We start from the raw sequence: 22,839 nt of genomic DNA, 5'->3' as shown, positions 1-22,839 counted from the left end.
TTTGAAAACAGTTTTTTAAATGTTAGTGTTTTTTTTTTAAACAAAAAAAGTCGAGACAAAATGAAAATAATGTTACTGTAACACTGTGATAGTAATAAATGAAAATTATAATAAAAGATTTTGACGCTTTGAATTCTCCACTCTGTGCAGCATTTATAACTGGACTTAATTATGGGGAACATGCACGTGGTTAACATCAATCATCATTTAAAAACAGTTTTCAAAGCGATTAATAAAAGTGGTTTTTAAAGCGATTAATTTTTTTTTAAAAAAATAACTGTTTTGTTTTTCACAATTATCTATAAATAATCTCATTTTAAAAAAAACACAATTATGTTATCTTTAATGACGGTTTTGACGCTTTGAATTCTACAATCATAGCAGCGCTTATCTTTCTAAAACAGTTTTTCACTTTGTTCAAAGTGACATTTTTCAAAGGCGATTATTTTTTTATTTTATTTTTTAAAACTGTTTTGTTTTTTTCAATTATTTATAAATAATCTCATTTTCATTCAACATTTACACTTCATTTTCTAAACAAAAAAAATAAGCCAAGACAAATTCAAAGGTTTTTCATGTCTAATTTTTTTTTAATCTTTTGTAATATTAAAAATCTATAAAGATTATGGATGGTTTAATATTACAACTCATTTAAAAATTTCATTTATTATATGACTACCTTGCTCTAATTGAGGGAAAACAGTTTATGTTTGTTTATAAATAGATTTTGTTTTCTCTAATTTAGGGAAAACAGTTTATTTTTCTTTTTAATAGGGTTTTTTTTTTTTTTTTTTTTTTGTTGCGAAGAGAAAAATGGAACGAATTCAAAGGAAACTAGAAGACACCAAGTTTGAACTGGAAGAAATGACAAGGCATAGAGATTCATTACTTGAGTGGGTTATATCATCTGATAGTAAGGTAATAGAAATGCTAGAACGAGTACAAGTGCTTGAAAATGACTTGAACAATGTCAAGCTCATATAAAGTTTCGATGGCGGAAAACAAGTGTATTGGGAAACAATAGAACAAAATAAGTCAAGAAATACACTCAAACTAATTTAGACCGTCAATTTCTCCTTGGTGTTACAACTCTTAGGGAGTCATATGCTAAACTCAACCCTTCGATTAACTAGAAGTGGCCTCTTGTTGTCAAAGCTATTGAAGAGATGGAAGGTTACGGAATAATCAAAAAGGAGTTGCTAGAGGGCGAAAGCAGCGTTCATTCTCCTCCTGTGAATAAACGACTAAGAAGGAAGTAAAAGATTTAATATTTCAAATTCTCATTACGATTTATGCTTATCGTGATGACTTATAATTAAGTTAACTATCATTCGTTTCTAAGTATTTTGTTTGTAATCAGTGTTTGTAACACTTGTTTTTAATGAATGACATCTTAATTCGGTTAATTGTCCAATTTACTATTAGAATTGTGGTATATTAAATTGAACAATGATTATGTAACTATGTTTAAAATTGTCAAAAACGCTCCTAAAACGGGACGGAAAAGGGTTTAGGGTTGGATTAGGCGGCACCGCTTCGCGGAGCCGCGTAATCCAACCCTAAACCCTTTTCCTTAATAAATCGTGGTGCAAAAAAACCAAAACTAAACCCTAGGGAAAGACGGGTGATACCCTGTCGTGGACGGGATTTAAATTTGGGGAAAAACGCTCCTAAAACGGGACGGAAAAGGGTTTAGGGTTGGATTAGGCGGCTCCGCGAACCAACCCTAAACCCTTTTCCTTAAACAAAGGTTGTTCGTAATACAACAAAGATGTTACAAGAAAACCAAAACTAAACCCTAGGGAAGGACGGGTGATACCTGTCGTGGACGGGATTTAAATTTGGGGAAAAACGCTCCTAAACGGGACGGAAAAGGGTTTAGGGTTGGATTAGGCGGCACCGCCGCGGAGCCGCCTAATCCAACCCTAAACCCTTTTCCTTTAACAAAGGTTGTTCGTAGTACAACAGTGTTACAGTAAAACCAAAACTAAACCCTAGGGAAGGACGGGTGATACCCTGTCGTGGACGGGATTTAAATTTGGGGAAAAACGCTCCTAAAACGGGACGGAAAAGGGTTTAGGGTTGGATTAGGCGGCTCCGCGAACCAACCCTAAACCCTTTTCCTTAAACAAAGGTTGTTCGTAATACAACAGTGTTACAGTAAAACCAAAACTAAACCCTAGGGAAGGACGGGTGATACCCTGTCGTGGACGAGATTTAAATTTCGGGAAAACCGCTCCTAAAACGGGACGGAAAAGGGTTTAGGATTGGATTAGGCGGCACCGCTTCGCGGAGCCGCCTAATCCAACCCTAAACCCTTTTCCTTAAACAAAGGTTGCTCGTAGTTCAACAGTGTTACAGTAAAATCAAAACTAAACCCTAGGGAAGGGCGGGTGATACCCTGTCGTGGACGGGATTTAAATTTGGGGAAAAAAGCTCCTAAAACGGGACGAAAAAGGGTTTAGGGTTGGATTAGGCGGCACCGCTCCGCAGAGCCACCTAATCCAACCCTAAACCCTTTTCCTTAAAAAATCGTGGTGCAAAAAAACCAAAACTAAACCCTAGGGAAGGACGGCTGATACCCTGTCGTGGACGGGATTTAAATTTGGGGAAAAACGCTCCTAAAACGGGACGGGAAAGGGTTTAGGGTTGGATTAGGCGGCACCGCTTCACGGAGCCGCCTAATCCAACCCTAAACCCTTTTCCTTAATAAATCGTGGTGTAAAAAAACCAAAACTAAACCCTAGGGAAGGACGGGTGATACCCTGTCATGGACGGGATTTAAATTTGGGGAAAAACGCTCCTAAAACGGGACGGAAAAGGGTTTAGGGTTGGATTAGGCGGAACCGCCGCGGTTCCGCCTAATCCAACCCTAAACCCTTTTCCTTAAACAAAGGTTGTTCGTAGTACAACAGTGTTACAGTAAAACCAAAACTAAACCCTAGGGAAGGACGGGTGATACCCTGTGAAGGAAAAGTAGATCTATATACTTACATATTCATATATGTTTTAATTTAATTTGTCATAAAATTAATGATTGATCTTATGCATGCAAACATTAAAACAAAATAAGGAAGAAACATTATTCTTACATTGTATTTTCGGTTTATGGGCACAAGAGAGATCACCTTTCTCTCTTGTTCTTGTGCTTTCCTTTAATGGAAGAACTAAGATCCAAGTGTAGGATCTCTCCTAAAGCTTAATACCCAAGGCTTAATCTTAATTAAAATTAATATTATAAGAACTAGTACAATATTAATCTTGTAAAAAATGACCCAAAAATATTATATAACACTTAATATTTTCGGTTTATGGGAGAGGAAGAAGGAAGCTTATTATCTCTCTAGAATTCTTATTTTAGATGGGTGAAAAGTATGAATGAATAATACAATAACATTATTGTATATTAGGTAAAATTAAGAGGAAAAACCAAGTGGTTTTCCTCTCTCAAAACCGGGTGGACTAAGGGGGTGGAGGGAGCCAATGCATGCACTTGTTTATCTTCACAAGGTAAACTAGGGTTGCATGGCTACTTAGGCAAGTAATCATTATGTTTACCACTAATAATATAAACACAATATTTAGCTTAAAACTCCTCCCATTTTCGGCACATTGGATAATATGGGATCCATTTTATTTTTGTCAATTTGTCTTATGTCACATGTCATATGTCACATAAATTTGTTATGTATTTTTAACATATTAAAAATCAACGTATTAGTAAAAATACGTCATATCCAAAAATCGACTTAGTAATTCATAATTACTTGTACCAAAATATTTTACCAATTATAAATCACAATAAATTGTATTTATAATAATTCATTCAAATTCAATTGTTACCTTAAACAATTATTTCATCCGAGTAATGATACGATTCAATTACTCAGACCGTATCTCATTTAATCACATTTCAATGAAATACGTAAATATAACTTCCAAAATCGTCCGTCAATTTTCAAGTAATTTAATTAACTCGTAACGTTATACGATTAATTAAATGGTCAATTAAGAGTGTTGCCCTATAGGTATGACCTAGGGGATCAACTGATCACCACCGTCGCACGACAGTAATGTCAAACTCTAGTCAGCCAATCATTACCGATATATGTTGATCAGTTGACAGTAAAATATTATTTCCCAATTGTATTCTTTATAATGAGATTTAAACATGTGATCATTATGATCAACATTCGTGATCGCATTATTGTCGGAGGACACATATTCCAACAATCTCCCACTTATCCTCGACAAGTGTGCGTCACCAATTCTCTTGTCCTATTACTATCTCCCACTTAATGCAAGGTGTCTTTCAGGTCGTACTTGCAAGTGATCATATCGAGAGTGGTTTCCTCGATCTGGAGAATAACTGATTGACCGGATTTATCTATCATAGATATTTTCCGAGCGTGGCCACGCATTTCCAGTTCATTACTCCTCGAGTGGCCCTGAGATATTGTTATAACCCTGACAAGAGGTGGACAATTCCTATCGCACTCATTCCCTTCGACTAGCCACAGCCATCATAACCCAAAATATGCCCATTTGACCCCATTTACGAAGGTCGTAGTAACACAAATCAAAGTTAATCTGAAACTGTGCCATCTTAGGTGAACAGTCTTTAGTAAAAAGAATCGACTCATTCGAATACTATAGTAGCTCTTGCCACGACCAGGCTATATAAATTTTCCAGAACTCTATAAGCGGTCATTAGGCCCGACAAAATGTTCCTAACAGTCTGCCTATGTGATCGACTAGTCATCTCACATGACTCTATGGTACTTGAACTTGTCATCAATCTCATCACACTCTAGTCACTTCGAGACGTCACCTCATGTAAGTAACTATGGGCAAATACAATGTTAATCCATGTTCACTTTAACGGGGTTCAATTGTCTCCACAACCTGTTTGGATATAACAATTGTACAAGGTGAGTTAATAATAACTCAAACGACAAATGTCGACATCACACTCGGGTAGTCAATATCATATTACAACCCTGTGATGTATATCGTAAGTGTAAACACTTATTGATTGCAATAGAAGTTTAACATGCCATGTGTCCATGTGTTCAAACTTCTTACACTTGCATTTTCCTTTACATTCATGTTCTCTCTCATAGCATGAACTTTACCAAATACACATCAAGGTACCCGACCTCGGTTTTGGTTCTTTATCTTGAAAGAACTTTCTTATCGATTATCACATAACAAACGAATTTGTGGTGAATGATATAATTTGTACTGATCAAGTACTCCATCCACACACAATGCACTAGGTACATGTTTTGCAGAGTCTTGCAACAATTTGCCAAGACGATTGGCCTAGCACTTCTCACAAGTCCTAGCATAGTTAGGAAAGATTAGTTTTGAGTAACTTCTTATTCAACTAAGTATCTTTCTAAAACTTCTTATTTCTCTTTCTAGGCTTGAAAGATTTAGGATTCTCATAAATCCTTACATGTGCTCGGATTTTCATTAATATGCGTAACCTCTTGACACATATAAGAGCATTCTGACAAACACCAAAATCACTCATCGGATTCTACTCGAGAATTCATGACGTTTCTATTGTGGCTTACCAATGAATCATCATGCTCTTATGCATATGATTCACTATTGGACATGTGCATGATTATTCTAATGGCGGAAACATTAGTTACTTTTAATCATGACATCAACTATATTTAGGTTCAAGGAACGACCATGACAGCTAATGGCAATTCCATTTCATTTAGATGAATAACCTATGTTTCTGTTGATTCGATGTGTATCTCCCAATACTTATCCAACATCCCTTGATGTAATTGGATTCATCATAGTCCATTTTCATCCAGAATTGAAAACTCAAATGCTTCTTTATGAAAGAAGGTATTAGCTCGTCATTCTTGAATGAGTGATGAGTTGTAAACATTCAAAGGATGATAACTCCCACTAAATTCCATGTCTTCACATGATAATTTCCTAACTCCCACTCAATTCCACATATTTCGAAATTGACTTCTCAATCGAAACTTTTCAAGAATTGAAATATAAATTGCATTGCCAAGTTATTAAGATAAAACCATATATGTTCCCATCATATCCCTTCAAAATACCTATTTCGAAGAGGTCTCATTTTAACCTTACGGGAAGAGATTTTAAATCTCTAACACACTCATGTCATAATGATGTGTGGCAATGTCATTTATTAAATATAAGTAATATCTAATACACATCCTTCAAAATATCCCTTTCGGAAGGAGGTTTAACCATTTCATAATGAGGTTAAGCAATGACATTTGCGTGGTTAAAACTTGGCCATTGAAGATATCGGTATATCAATCTTTGCAACTCGATCATAACTAGTATGTTACTATGATTCATTTAGGCTCTTAAGTAAATCTCAAGGTTTGAAACTATTGGTCAAAATTTATCATATAGAACTTAGTCAAAAACTTGTTAAGACTTTACATTAGTCATTTTTCTTCCAAAACTTTCTTTTGGTCTCCCCGTGTAGTTATTTTGAGAATATACTCTTATGATTACTTCACTTGGTCTCTTTACTCATATAGAACTAACTTGAGACCATAGAACTCATCTATTTGGTATACTATGTAAATAGATATACCTTCATTCAAATCATTCTCTCTTGCGTAGATCTTCATTTACACAAGTACACAATTTTATCTTGTCTCGTGTGTTGTGTCCTCATTTTTCTCCCACTCTATCTTTAGAATAAATACACTATAGATTCAAATATAGCATATGAGACAAAAATAATGATGTTGAAGTATAAGGAGAACTATCTCATAGATAGACTAATAGTTATAGATTTCATATGTGTACTTGGTGATTGACATTCCTTTAAGAGAGTTCATAGACTCAAAATCGCTTTATAAATGATCATACACAAGCCTCAAGCATGTGGACATATAATGAAACCCGTCATTATATTTGTCTATTAGATCACTTTAAGTTATATGTTTCTAAGAACAAGCATTTAAACAAGAATTTTAGAACAAAAGGATAAAATGATAAAACGGGTGACTTGGGTTGCAAACCAAGTCACCATTATCCAAAATACAACCCATTATCCAAAATACCTTTCCATGTCGAACACGGAAACTTAAGGTTCTAAAATCCAAAACATAATTTAAAATAAGACAATGAAAAGCAAAGCTCCATGAAAGCTATCCCTAGCTTCTTGATGGTTTCTCATGCTTGCTTTTCATTTCCCTTGTCTTTGCTTGGTGGAGGCCCTATTTACAATAAAAAGGGAGATACATTATCACAACTTTGCATCATAATACCATAGTTGAATTAGAAATATAAAAGAAGGATAGTCATTTACCTACTGGAGTAATCTTTCCAGCCTTAATATCACCAAGGTATTTGGAACAATTTCTTTTCCAATGTCCCATACCATTACAATAATGGCATTTATCAAGAGGACCCTTCTTGATTTTTGAAGTGCTAGCTTCACAAGTCTTAGCTTTGGTGAATATGGGAGCTTGCTTCTTGCCCTTTCTCCCATTCTTCTTGAACTTCCCCTTACTCTTAGTGCTTATGTTAAGCACATCCTTGGGCGGGTTCACATTTAACCCCATGTCCCTTTCGGCTTGCACAAGTAACTTGTGCAATTCTTCAAGAGACACATCCTTGTCTTGCATGTTAAAATTCACCCGGAATTGAACATATTCTTTGACTTTGGACAAGGAGTGTAGAATCCTATCTACGATGAGTTCTTTGGGGATTTCAACCTTTTGAATTTTCAAGGTCTCGACAAGCTCCATAAGTTTGAGCACATGAGGGCTAACCTTTTGGCCCTCTTTGAAGTCGAGATCAAAGAATGCCGTGGCCGCCTCATATTGGACGATCCGCGGAGTTTGTGAAAACATTGTCACAAGCTTGGAGTAAATCTCATTAGCATTGCCCATTTTAAAGGCTCTCCTTTGGAGATCCGCCTCCATCGCAAATATCAAGACATTTTTCATTGCGGCGGACTCCTTTTGGTAAGCCTCATATGCTTCCCTAGTGGCGGCGGTCGACCTAGTGGTAGGTTCGGGTGGATTGGCCTCGGTAAGGTAACGAAGCTTGTCGTCACCTTGGGCGGCCAATTTGAGTTGGGCATCCCAATCGGAGAAATTTGACCCATTCTTTTCTAGTTTACATCGATCCATGAAGGATCGGAGCCATGATGAACTAGCGAGAAGCGTGGCGTTAGGGGTTGGTGTTGCCATTTGTTATGAGAAAAAGAAGTGGTCTACAAAACAAAATAGAAGGAGTAAAACAAATGTCGTTTTAATAATAATACTCGTAAAAATGTATGATTTAAACAAGTTTTATGCATTTTTCTAGTGACCCCTACCCAACTAGATAAATGATTCCAAGACCCAAATTCATATCAACTTAGGCACGGGGTAGCCGATGAAATCTTTATCAATATAACTCGGTGGATTAACCTTTTAATCGATTCTACTTTTAGAACTCTTGGTCGATAAAATTACTCTAATGTTTATCTATAGCCCAAAACACATCAACAAGGGCACGGGGTAGCCGATGAAACCCTTATCAATAACTTTTGTTGAGTTCAATCCAAATTTCGAATAAATGTGTCCATTATCCAAACCCACATTAACTTAGGCACGGGGTAGCCGATGAAACCCTCATCAACATGAATTTGGTGGATTAGACATTTATCACCCACTTCCCCTACGTAACAAGGTTTGTACCTCGGGGTAGCCGAGTGCACTCCCTCGCGAAATAGGTTTTCATGGTTTCTACTATTTGGTAAGGCTATGTCTCAATTGATTGTTTTAGCGAGAGGTCATGTCAATTTATTATCTATCACGTTTTAAGTGAACTAAAGCGGTGAACTACGATAATTTTAATTGACACGGTCGATTAACTCGATGAAAGAAGATGCATGTTTTAGTTATGGCGATTTAGCGATGCATGTGACATAAAATAAAATGCAAGCATAAAAATAAATAAATCCTAGTATGGCCTTTCCTAAAATAGAAAAACTATTTAACTATTACATATTCGGAAACCAACTCCATTGGTCCCTTGAACTTCGGTTGTGGCACGCTTCTCGAGGTAACACCGTCTTTATGTATCGCCATTCTTGAAGAAATCCGTCTTTGGAAACTCCGGAATGAATAAAATTACATAATAAATTACATAATTTCCTATTATACATTTGTAACTAAAATAAAATAAATCTATTAAATTACAAAACGGTGATACGAGATCACAATAAAATTACAACCGAATCGATATTCCCATACATTTCGGGAAATATCAATTAAAATCTAAGGCCATACTAAGTAAAATTACATAATTCAAAAATTACATAAATTAAAATTATGACAATCATAAAGAAAATGCAGCATTATAATATGTATGAACATGCTCAATTTTATGCTAAATCGCCTTTAATTAGCCAATATCGTATATTACTCGGTTTTTACGGATTTGCGTGATTTCAACATTTTATAATCACAAAAATTACATAAATTCATATTTATGCATAAGTTAATTACCCTAACCTCTTAGGACTAAAAATTTATTCTTCACTAATAATTTGACCATAAATAACTCATATTTGTAAAATTGTTCATTAATGGACTAAAAATTACAAAAATAAGCTATAAACTTCAAATAAATCACAAAATTTTTAAATAAATTCAAATTTTGAAATTTAAACTCATGAACATTCTGGAAAAATACCATGACACTCATAATGTTCACAAACTTAGGTTAAAAATTTCGAAATTTTTCCGGAAAAACAATGTTGCGGTTTATCGGTTTTAACTAAAATAATCATAAAAACATGGAAAAATTATATTCATTAACTTTTTAATTTTAGATCTGAAAAAAGATAATAAAATGCAACATTGGACGTTTTTCCTTAGTCATAGATTATGTTTTATTAATTTTTCACTAATAATGTCACTATTTATGCTATTTTTCTTCAAAAATCCATAAATCCTGCAAAAAGACTTCACTATATCCCATTATTTTACACACATCTTGTAAAATTGCATGTGACAACATATTAAATTTCTATAACCAGATTCGAAATTTATCTCATATTAACCTGTTTTTCACCTAAATCCGAATTTAATAATGAAAAATCCATTTTTCGAGCATAACAAGTCCAAAAATTATGAAAATTTACAGGTTATCTCAAAATAATATATGTGACAACATATCCAAAAATCACTGGAAAATTCGAAGTATAGCTAATTTTAGACCGAAAATGACATTTTTACTCATAAAATCACATTTAAATGCCATTATTGTATAATATGAACAATAAAAATCCGTAAATTTAACCAAAATATCCTAAAACATTTTAGGACCAGAAATTTTAACATGCATGATTTAATTTCGTGATATATCATAATAACACAAATTTCACAAGTTTTATATGTTAATCTTTATAACTCGGAAAAACTTTTAACCGATTTGCATGCAAACAACCATGGCTCTTGATACCGATTGAAGGAAAAGTAGATCTATATACTTACATATTCATATATGTTTTAATTTAATTTGTCATAAAATTAATGATTGATCTTATGCATGCAAACATTAAAACAAAATAAGGAAGAAACATTATTCTTACATTGTATTTTCGGTTTATGGGCACAAGAGAGATCACCTTTCTCTCTTGTTCTTGTGCTTTCCTTTAATGGAAGAACTAAGATCCAAGTGTAGGATCTCTCCCAAAGCTTAATACCCAAGGCTTACTCTTAATTAAAATTAATATTATAAGAACTAGTACAATATTAATCTTGTAGAAAATGACCCAAAAATATTATATAACACTTAATATTTTCGGTTTATGGGAGAGGAAGAAGGAAGCTTATTATCTCTCTAGAATTCTTATTTTAGATGGGTGAAAAGTATGAATGAATAATACAATAACATTATTGTATATTAGGTAAAATTAAGAGGAAAAACCAAGTGGTTTTCCTCTCTCAAAACCGGGTGGACTAAGGGGGTGGAGGGAGCCAATGCATGCACTTGTTTATCTTCACAAGGTAAACTAGGGTTGCATGGCTACTTAGGCAAGTGATCATTATGTTTACCACTAATAATATAAACACAATATTTAGCTTAAAACTCCTCCCATTTTCGGCACATTGGATAATATGGGATCCATTTTATTTTTGTCAATTTGTCTTATGTCACATGTCATATGTCACATAAATTTGTTATGTATTTTTAGCATATTAAAAATCAACGTATTAGTAAAAATACGTCATATACAAAAATCGACTTAGTAATTCATAATTACTTGTACCAAAATATTTTACCAATTATAAATCACAATAAATTGTATTTATAATAATTCATTCAAATTCAATTGTTACCTTAAACAATTATTTCATCCGAGTAATGATACGATTCAATTACTCAGACCGTATCTCATTTAATCACATTTCAATGAAATACGTAAATATAACTTCCAAAATCGTCCGTCAATTTTCAAGTAATTTAATTAACTCGTAACGTTATACGATTAATTAAATGGTCAATTAAGAGTGTTGCCCTATAGGTATGACCTAGGGGATCAACTGATCACTACCGTCGCACGACAGTAATGTCAAACTCTAGTCAGCCAATCATTACCGATATATGTTGATCAGTTGACAGTAAAATATTATTTCCCAATTGTATTCTTTATAATGAGATTTAAACATGTGATCATTATGATCAACAGTCGTGATCGCATTATTGTCGGAGGACACATATTCCAACACCCTGTCGTGGACGGGATTTAAATTTGGGGAAAAACGCTCCTAAAACGGGACGGAAAAGGGTTTAGGGTTGGATTAGGCGGAACCGCTTCGCGGAGCCGCCTAATCCAACCCTAAACCCTTTTCCTTAAACAAAACAAATCGTATAACAAATTGTATAACACTGTTACTGTAAAACTTAGGAAATATGCTCCTAAAACGGGACGGACAATGGTCCTAAAACAATATTTATTGCTGTATAAAATGTTGTAAGTGCTGTATAAAATGTTAACTATGATGTAGGAAAATCGAATGACTTTTTACTGTGACATGTTATTGCCACAGCAACACACAATTCTACTTTTTATTTTTACTGTGACATATTATTGTCACAGCAACACAAAATCCTACTAATTATTGCTAAGGTCACAATGTTACTGTAACATCATAACAGTATCAAACTTTTTTCTTTTTAGCTGCTTTCTCAAAGAACTACATCAATATGCAAAGAGGGCATGTTCTCCTGTCGTGGGTAACTCTTTCTTTGCAGTATGCACATAGCCTCTTTGGCTTGGCTGCTTTTTCAATGGCCTGTTGTTTAGCTGACTTCAATCTTTTTCCGCTGCCCTTGTTGCGTGCTTGTTCCGGAGGGTGGATAGTGACTTCAGACGACGAGCTGCAGCCCAACAGCATCTCCATCTCTTGGTCTTTTGTAAGCGGTTCAATACATAACTTCTGCCGGAACTCAACTAGGAGGGATGCTAACTCTTCCGTGTGTTCAGCAGGTAAAGTTTTGAGAACACCAACTATCTGACGGACTCTGACCATACGTTGCACAAATGATCGTTATCGACGTAGCCATATATGAATCCTCAATGACATTCCCATTCGAGTCAAGCCTGGAAGTAAAACAGCAGGTTACTGTTTATCATTGTGACAATGTTACTATAAGAAATTATGGTTAGAATGTTACTGTAAAACAATTACTATAACAAGTCAAAACTGTCACTGTAATAATGTTTTCGAATCAAACCTGTTCGCTGCGTGTGTGTTATTTAGCCAACGATCTACAATGTACTTTCTTGGTATTCGCCCAATTCCTTTTCCCTTGTACACCCACAGAATATGCCTGCAGAGTAATCCAATTCTTTCGAACAGTTTACACTCGCATATCGCATCTCGTGCTTCTAAGGTCCAACCTCACCTTGAAAATTCATGTCTGTCTCAAAGATCGATTACATGAATTATGCGCACATGCTCCTCCTTCTCAAAGTCATCAACACCACATGAATCGGCATCCATTACTTCTTCTTGAAACACCTTGAACACAGCATGTGTGTATATAATAGCGCCATATTTTTCTATAGGTAATTCTGTCTTAAGCTCAGGGAATGAGTGGTCGCTGTTATAATCATCGCACCTTCGTGTATAGCGCTGCTGGTCCATAGCAGTTTGGAACCTGGTTTTAATGCAACAAGGATTCGGCAACAAATTATTTATGTAACAATGAAACAATGGTACTGACATACACTGTTCCCGGGTACTGTAAGGAATGAAAAAGAGTTGTTTACCTCATCCAAAATTCGACCAGTGTACCAAAGTGATTCTCATAGCGCTTGAAAAACGAATTTGTACTTTCTGATCGCTGTGTTGTTCTTAATATGCAGCCCAAGGCAAGGTCACGATGGTAGGCAGGAATCCAATGGTGTCTGTGTCGTCGAACATTGTAGTCAACTAATCATTATCTTCCAGCTAGAAATCTGAAATGACCTTCTGCCACTTCTCTTCGAACTCCGACGGCTCCATATCAGGGTCCCAAACAACAGCGTTGAAGCGAGCAAGGAAGTCCGTGTCTCTGCAGAGTGCTGAACCAACTTTGTCTGTGATCTTTTGTGTAATATGCCACATACAATAACGATGCCTAGCTTGTCTTGAAAATGTAAAGGAAAGCCTATTATATGCCAATCATAATGAAACAAAACAAGTCGAACGTGATATTGACCAAAGGATAGGGAAAGAGCAAGTGAGTAAATTTAAGTAAGTCTCATTATTCTGATAACATTGTCACACTATTACCTTCTTTATGCCAGGGCATTGATCCGTTATCATGAATCTGCGGCTCTTTTTGTCCCATGGCGGTCAAGAAATGCTTTGAAAGGTCCATTGGAAGGAGATGTCATCCTCGTGTAACAGGAGACAACCGGCAAACAACACCGACTTTCTGTGGTGATTAACACTTGTGAATGGTGTAAAAACCATATCATACTTGTTGGTTAAAGTAAGTAGGGTCGAAGCTCACAAAGATCCCCAAAGAATGAGTAGTTTCTAATACATGTAGCATCAGCCCAAAAGAACTTTGTTAGACGGTTTTGCGGATCAATATCATAGGCGAAGTAAAAAGCGGGGTTGGGTCGCTTTGAGTTTCTCGAGTCGATCGATGAAAAGGTCAACATCTCGTAACCCAATGTAGCACTTGATATCTCTTTGAAAGTTCTTAAAATCTATCAATGTAGCACCGATATTTTCATACCCATTGACAAGTTCCTTAACCTGTCTAAAGGTCAATCCAAATACCAATATTCAACTTGGAGTTGTCCAAGATAAGCGTCTTCGGGAACATATCAAGGGATCGTGAAATCTTATCGAGATCTCTCGTTACGAGACGAGAGGTGAGACGATGATTGTGGACTTGAGAAAACTCGTCAATCATAGTTTGGGCCATCAAGGCCATGTAGAAGGGCAAATCTGTAAATGCGCTCGACATCCAATTCTTGTGATTTTAACTCGCCGTGTAACTGAACTAGCTATGGACGAACCATCACCCATATTCTCATCATCCTTGGTTACGGGACGCCATTTGTTTCGGTTTAGATTCCCTCAACCCTTGACGGTTGCAGACTACGAATTTTTGGTGTGCAACACCACCTCGTAGTGTTTTCGTACCGTGCTTCCGAGGGGTAAATCCACATGCCCGAGCATAAACCTCGTAGAACTTGATTCCGGCCTCAAGGGAGGCGAAACGCACCAATGGTAGGTCTAAACTTGTGCTCAACCACACGCATCCAGCGCTCACCTCCATTAGGCGTGTGAGATAGAACAAGCTGATTATTTGGTTGAGGATTGGGTTGCTCTTGGACAATTGGCGTAGAATGGGGTTGAGTGACAAGACTTGAGTCTCGTAATACAAAAAGTAAAATACGAGTATTAGTGACCAAATACAACGGTGGTATTACAGAGAGAAACATTGTTACGATAATACTAGTACTATGACAATGTAGTGACATAAGGATGGACGGGAGAACAGAAATATGCGAAGAAGAGGTGGACTACAATTTAGAACAAGAAACTAAAGTACATTGAAGTAACAATGAGAACAAGAGGATATCCGTCCAGTGGTACATCATATGTTATATGTGCAATGGAAATGAATATATGTGATTGTGTTACTGAAGAACATTGATATTGTAACAAGTCGAGCACAGTAAGCATTGACAAAGAATAGGAATATACTGAGGCAGGGGAACAGAATATACAAGACAGGAAAAGAGGTCAAATATAATGAAATTTGACCTAAATTGAACGAGAAAATCAACAAATACAAGGATATTTGACCTAATATTTAAGACAAAAGCAACTACGAGTATAATCAAAGGAAATGAGACCGTAAATTGAAGTAGAAGTGAACGGATTTCATTAAAATTGAAGCAAACAGAAAACCGATTAACCTAAAAAACTGAAAAGCAACAGAATAAAGACAAATTAATCAAAATTGACGGAATGTGACGATAAAGCAACTGCGATTGTAAGCGAAGCGAGGAAAACGCAAATATGAAAATTCGATAGGAAAAACAACAAATACAAGGAGATTGCACCTAATATTTAAGAGAAAAGCAAATACGAGAATAATCAAAGGAAAGGAGACCGTCAAATTGAAGTAGAAGTGAACGGATATCATTAAAATTGAAGCAAACATAAAATCGATTAATCTAAAAAACTGAAAAGCAACGGAATAATGAAATTACAATAGCGAATGATCAGCGACATAGAATCCAGATGAAATCGCGAAAAGGAAAACGAAAGGATTACGGAAATTACCTGTTTGCATGTTAATGTCGGTAGAATCTGCATCCATTGTAGCAACGAGAACCTGGAAAACACACGAATTTGATTGATTTGTGAATGAATTGATAAAAGCGAGTAAAAAACAGGAACCTAGGGTTTTTTTGCTTGATTCAGAGGATTATTTTCGACTTAGAGAGAGAGATAGAGAAAGCGAGGGAAAGAGACGGAGGAGAGAGAAAGTGAAACTGAATTATGAGGGGCAGGTTTGAATTCTTAGCTTTTATACGTTTGTTATAATTTCTGAGATTTAATATCAGCCGTTGATTAGGAGTAGATCTAATGGATGAGATTAAAATGCTAGACTCACCTAAGATACCTAGACTCACTTGATGCAATTTCTATATATATATATATATATATATATATATATGGACCCATTAGTAAACAAAATCAGAGTTCACAACGCAACTTTTATAATCTAATCCAATACTCCATTAAGAATGATCCAAGATATTGATGTCTCGATTTATAACATAATAAAAGTAACAAATAAGAATAGAATAAAAGGAAAGGAAACAAGGGAACCTTGCCACACCAAATGTAGGCATTAGTGAAAAAAGGGTAGTGAGAAAGATCTTGATTCAACATTCCCCAACTTATGGTGGGGACACTTCAACATCTCGAATAACCAATGCTTTATTGGGTTCCCACTTTCTAGGCCGACGAGAGAAAACATGAAAGCTGCAAAGAAATGGTAAACAAAGCAATGACCTTAAAAAAAAAACAATCCGTCAACAAATAACACAAAGAATTCATTCAATATGCTACGAGAGTCGGATAGTTTTCGGAAAATAAAAGCTACTTACTGATGAAGCCAAGATGGGCCGAGAGTCAGATAGTATAGCAACAACATGTACTGATGTAAAAGGGAAACAACAATGAAGAGTTAAATCAATATCTATCTATATTAATAAAGGAAGCTTTTTTCGAGCGATTACAGAGTCTCCAACATCAATGAGACACTCACATAATAAATATATAAACTAAATAATTAAATAATGTTACGGATGATAATTCGTCCAAATAAGAATTCTATTGCATGTACAAGATTAGCCGTAATCAAATTTTCCCAACATCCAACCTATATAAAGCATTATTATTGCCAACAACCCAACATTGAATTTTTTTTCATAGCACCTGTGATACGTAGAATCAAATTTTTGTTTTAATATCATATAGCCTATACGTACTTTCATTAATTTTAGTGTGTGTGCTGTTATTAAACCTTAATTTAAGAACTAATCGATTATTTTGTTTTATTTGCAGGGTTTTGAGATATGCATTGATAAAAGGACAACAATAAGATTTTATATTAAGGAAATAATTTAGTTTTCCTCCTTGATTTTGTACACTTAAGGTAAGTATGTTGTAGTAGCTTTGAATATGATTTAATTAAGTAGCCCCTCTCTTTTTGTTTCTTTTCAGTTGATGTTTTATTTATTTATTGTTTATATGTGCTTAACAATACTACGGTTAATAAATTGTTATGTACTTATGTTAATAATGTGTTTACTTATTAGTTATCATGCTATATCACCATAGTGTTTCTTAGCTAATATTAATCGTGCAATTTGGTTCGAAATTTCAGGTACAAGATTAAATTGAGTGTATAGTGTGGTTGTTTAATTTATGGGAGAATTTGTTAATTCATGGAGCAAATCCGCAAATCTTCAAATAATTCTTGCGGCATACGACATTATGGTTATACAACTACAAAGTATATTACAACACATACCCTATCATATAGTAAGGTTGCAAAAGTTTGGATTTTTAATATCCCAATAATTTGATAATAGGAATGTCGATGACATAGTTATATTCAATCTATAAAGTTAAGAGGATCGTCCTGCGAACATATAAAGACTCCTATGACGATAAAACTAATAATTACTATAGTCTATATGTCTATACTATTTTTTTTGTTGCTTTAGTCTTAATAGTTACTCAAATGCATGTACTTTTTTTTTGTTAGTCTTTACGTTTTGTTATTTTCAATTAGTTTATGGCATAAGTTTATATTGAGTTAAGAAATTTAATAAATCAACTATGGTGTTATTATAAGCCTAATCCTGCCTAATTAACTCATGACTATGATGTACAAGTGGAATTTATCTCAATTGTAAGAGTATTTGACGTGTACTAATTATATTTAGGTATTTATTAGGTGCACTTTGTAGGTGAAATCTTCCGCTAAAAGGCATTAAAAAACACTTCTCAACCCATAATCGAAAATCATTTCTCTAATAACTTATAGGTAATATGGGTTAATGATCGACTCTATTATTTAAATAGATGGAACAAAGTTTTGCTATACCCTATCTAGATATTATTCTTAATTGATTAGTCTCCCTTATGGTAAAGGTATTTCCTTATAATGTATATGAGTAATACTTAACCCGTTTAACTATAAATTGGATATCTTCATGACACTCAAGCGCTTTAAACAATACTCCATTTGTCCCAATCAGTTGTTCGTTTTTAAGGGGTATTTTAATCAAAGACAAATAAATAAATAAGACGGATGTAGTAATTTGTTATTCTTAAGTGAACCCAAAAACTAAGTTTTATACTCGATAGATATATTCATATAAAAGTATAAAACCCAAATATACCTTATTAGTCGAAGGATGGGGCTTGACAAAAAAAAAACATGATAACTGATAATAGGTTAATTAACCTATTACGAAGTTCAGCCAAAACAATAAAATTTCACATATCATCGTATATTTTCATGATTTTATTTTCTAATTCAGATCTCACAAACTCCCGGGGGTATACTATTTCTTACTTCATAGTCCGTAGTAAACGAATTTGCAAGGCTTAGCGAATTAGCTACAAGATGAATGTTTATGCTTTAATATGTTTCAATTTAATTGTGCATTGTATTGCATTTAATAATAGAAAGATCCAATATGTACGAAAGGAGTAAGTCTCTTATAAGACGGTTTCTCACTAAATTTATTAAGAGATGGTCTTTCAGTAAGGCATATTTTTAATGAACTTATTTTAATAGTCGGTTAACTCTATTATATAATTCAGCATATTATTAAAGACTTTAAATATAGGCCCGTGCATCGCACGGGCATTAAATCTAGTATATTACTAAAGGAGACTTCTTTTTTCTAATTATACTATTAGCATAGGAGATAATTAATTATTTACAATTTTTATATTATAATTAGGAATATAATTTTCCTATTAGAAATGAGAATTAATTAATTATTTTACAATTTTCCTATTAGAAATAGGAAATAAATTAGCAAGATGGTGCGCAGGATTTATCAAATACGTATATTAAATCGAATTATGAATATATTAAATCGAATTATGATAATAAATCAACCTCTCTCGCTTATTAAAAAAAATAGTAATCTCCTATCTACTAAAAGAATAGGAATAATTCTCACATTTTCCCTCTAAAAAGAATCTTCTTAAATAAGGAAGTTAACTACAATTGTGTGCATTCACTAAAAAAGAAAAGTAATAATTACATTTTTATTTCGTAAATTATTTTCCTATTAGAAATAGGAAAAAAATTAGCAAGATGGTGCGCGGGATTTAGCAAATACGTATATTAAATCGAATTATGAATAAAAATCAACCTCTCTCGCTTATTAAAAAAAAATAGTAATCCCCTATCTACTAAAAGAATAGGAATAATTTTCACATTTTCCCTCTAAAAAGAATCTTCTTAAATAAGGAAGGTAACTACAATTATGTGCATTCACTAAAAAAGAAAAGTACTAATTACATTTTTATTTCATAAATTATTATCTTTTAATTAAAATTAATCTTTTCATCAAATTATGTTATTTTCACCTAACTTTAAACTATAATATCTTAATTAAAATATAAATAAAATTTATATAAAAATATAAATTGCTACTTTTATTGATACTATTATTTGAGACTTAATACATACTACATATAAAATAAAACTGTAAATCACTAATATTACTTTCGTGACAAAAAAATTGAGAAAATTAAAAAATTGTAATTATTAGCTTTATGGATAAAAAAATATTTTATTTAAAATACATTTCAGCACATTACACAACTCTCTTCATTAATTATCAACGAAGCAAAATACAATAATGCGAAATATAGACAATTAATAAAATATCACTATTTTATAAGTGATTTATTTATTTTAAAAACTATATATACTGTGCATTTATTTCTAATAGGAAAATCATATTCTTAATTATAATAGAACAATTTTAATATTCAAGCTTCTTCAGTTTACAAACATAGTATCCAAACACTTTGTTTGAGTATCTGGAATGGAGGTAGGGAAGGGGACGAGAAAAAGACTAGGAAGGGAAAGAGAGAGAGAGAGAGAGAGAGAGAGAGAGAGAGAGAGAGAGAGAGAGAGAGAGAGAGAGAGAGAGAGAGAGAGAGAGAGAGAGATAAGAGGGAAGATTTCTTCTTAAACTTTTCTTTGTTGAAGGAGAAATAAATTGTCTTCAATAAGGGAGACAGCGATCCATATCATCTAGAGTAAAGATTGGTGTTTTATGGAGGTGAATGTGATTTATGACTTCTTAGATGTAAAATGTGGCAGAAAGGTAGTGATAGTGGTAGTGGATTGGAGGTTGTTTCAAGTAGTAAGAACTAATCACACTGGTTTTTTTTTTTTTTTTTTTGACAACGGCAGGAGAATCACACTGGTTGATGCTTTATTTTGTGGGTGAATTAGTGCGGTGGAGGGAGGGTGCATTTGTGGAGGGTGATGAGTTTAACGAGGATAGTGATAATAAATAAGGTTATTTATCAGCAAAATATTGCTTGCATTAAAACATATAGGTAACATGAATAATAACAAGAAACCTCAAACGATCATACTGATAAACTTAATCTTGACCCCATCAATCCAAATTAAAGTAAAATCTTAATTCTAACAACATTGTCGAGAGCAAGAGTTAGTTTCCATTGGATTGTGGGTTTTTCTAGAAGTAGGGGTTTAGTTTTTCACTTGGTTGGATAAATTTGAGAGAAGTTTCGAAGACAAGGATCGATCTTTCAAGGGATGATATTGTTTTAGATCATGTGTGTGAATAGGGAAGAAAAATAGGGGTCTACATGAAGAATTTTGTTTCAAATGAGAAGATGGGGGGCAAGACTATTGTTATAGGGGGGTGTCATAAGCACACAAATATTATCCTACAACCAGTTGTATACTAGCATTATACAACTGGCTCAAGCCAACTCAATATTTAAAAAATAAATAAAAAAACAAACTAAAACCTACCAAAATCAAACGTTAAACCTCTCACACTTCTCTTAAAAAAAATATAAGAAATTGATAATTCCATCAAGAAGAAAAAATGTATCTAACAATATTTTGAGGTAAATTTTGATATCAATTTGTATGTTGACATGTATTTTTTGGGCATATCTTGAGATTTCGAGTTTTGTATGATTCATTCTGAGCTTTCGAGTAAATTTCTCGAGCTATGTAATTTATTTAGCCTTGTATTTTTTTGAGTTTACAAGTAAAGATTTCGAGCTTTTTAAGATATATTCCGAGCTTGCGAGTAACTCTTTCGAGCTATGTAAGAAACTTTACGAGCTTTATAAGAATTTTTATGAGCTTACAAACAAAGTTCGAGTTTTGTATGTATCTAATTTCAACTTTGTGAGTTCTTAATAAATCTAAGTTCAAACAAACTTGACTTCGTGAATTGACTATGATTTATAAATTATAATTTTTTGGATCCGTTTTACGAAAAAAATCTAACTTACATAATAGTTTTGGCGTTTCAGAAAGCGTAATGATTTGGAGCTTTTATGATATATTTTCCGAGCTAGAGAGTAAAGTTTCCGAGCTCTATAAGAAATCTTCCGCATAAAGTTCTAGAGCCACATAAATTTGATGTATCTTGCTTTGTCCACCACAAATTGTAATTATTGATTAAAACTTTGAATTTTTTAGAGAGGGAGAATAAAAATAGATGAAAAAAATGAGATTGAGGGAGAAGGTGATTGAGTAATTGGAGAAATAGTTAGAAACATATGGAGAGAGTTAAAGAGAGGAGGAGAGTTACGTTGAATTTGTTTTGCAGTAGGTTATAACAATTATAAGAGGAAAAAGACTAAAGTATCTTTGGTTGTATAATAGCATTATACAACAGGATGTATAGTCTATTAACTGTCATAAGCAGCCACAACCATGTAGTATTGCATTGGATTTGGTTCACATTCAAAGGTACGTCTATAGTTTGACCGGGAGATATAACATTTAGCTACCTGTAAATGTTTTTACGTAACTACCATTTGACCCAACAATGATTAAATTATGGTTGTTATTCTAAAGAAGGAGATTTGTTGCATCATTGAGTTGATTATGCAAAGTAGATATTATTGTTTTCCTTGACCAATTGAAAAACAAACAGGTACTAATTATGAACAAAATCTAAAAACTCTCAGTCACAAGTATCATATATATAAACTTTATATTGGTTTTATTTTCCTAAAAAAACAACATTGTCGAGAGCAAGGGTTAGTTTTCATTGGATGGTGGATTTTTCTAGAAGTAGGGGTTTAGTTTTTCACTTGGTTGGATAAATTTGAGATAAGTTTCGGAGACAAGGATCGATCTTTCAAGGGATGAGGTTGTTTTAGATCATGTGTGTGAATAGGGAAGAAAGATAGGGGTCTACGTGAAAGATTTTGTTTCAAATAAGAAGATGGGGGCCAAGACTATTGCTATTGTTTTAGACTATTGTGTCGGAATTTGGTTCACATTCAAACGTACTTCCATAGTTTGACCGGGAGATATAACATTCTAACTACGTCTAAATGTTTTTACCTAATTACAATTTGATCCAGCAATGATTAAATTATGGTTGTTATTCGAAAGAAGGAGATTTGTTGCATCATTGAGTTGATTATGCAGAGTAGATATTATTGTTTTCCTTGACCAATTGAAAAACAAACAGGTATTAATGAACAAATTCTAAAAACTATCAGTCCAAGTATCATA

This window comes from Silene latifolia, chromosome Y (assembly GCF_048544455.1).
Source record: "Silene latifolia isolate original U9 population chromosome Y, ASM4854445v1, whole genome shotgun sequence".
NCBI lineage: Eukaryota > Viridiplantae > Streptophyta > Magnoliopsida > Caryophyllales > Caryophyllaceae > Silene > Silene latifolia.
Note: the sequence above shows the minus strand (reverse complement) of the source record.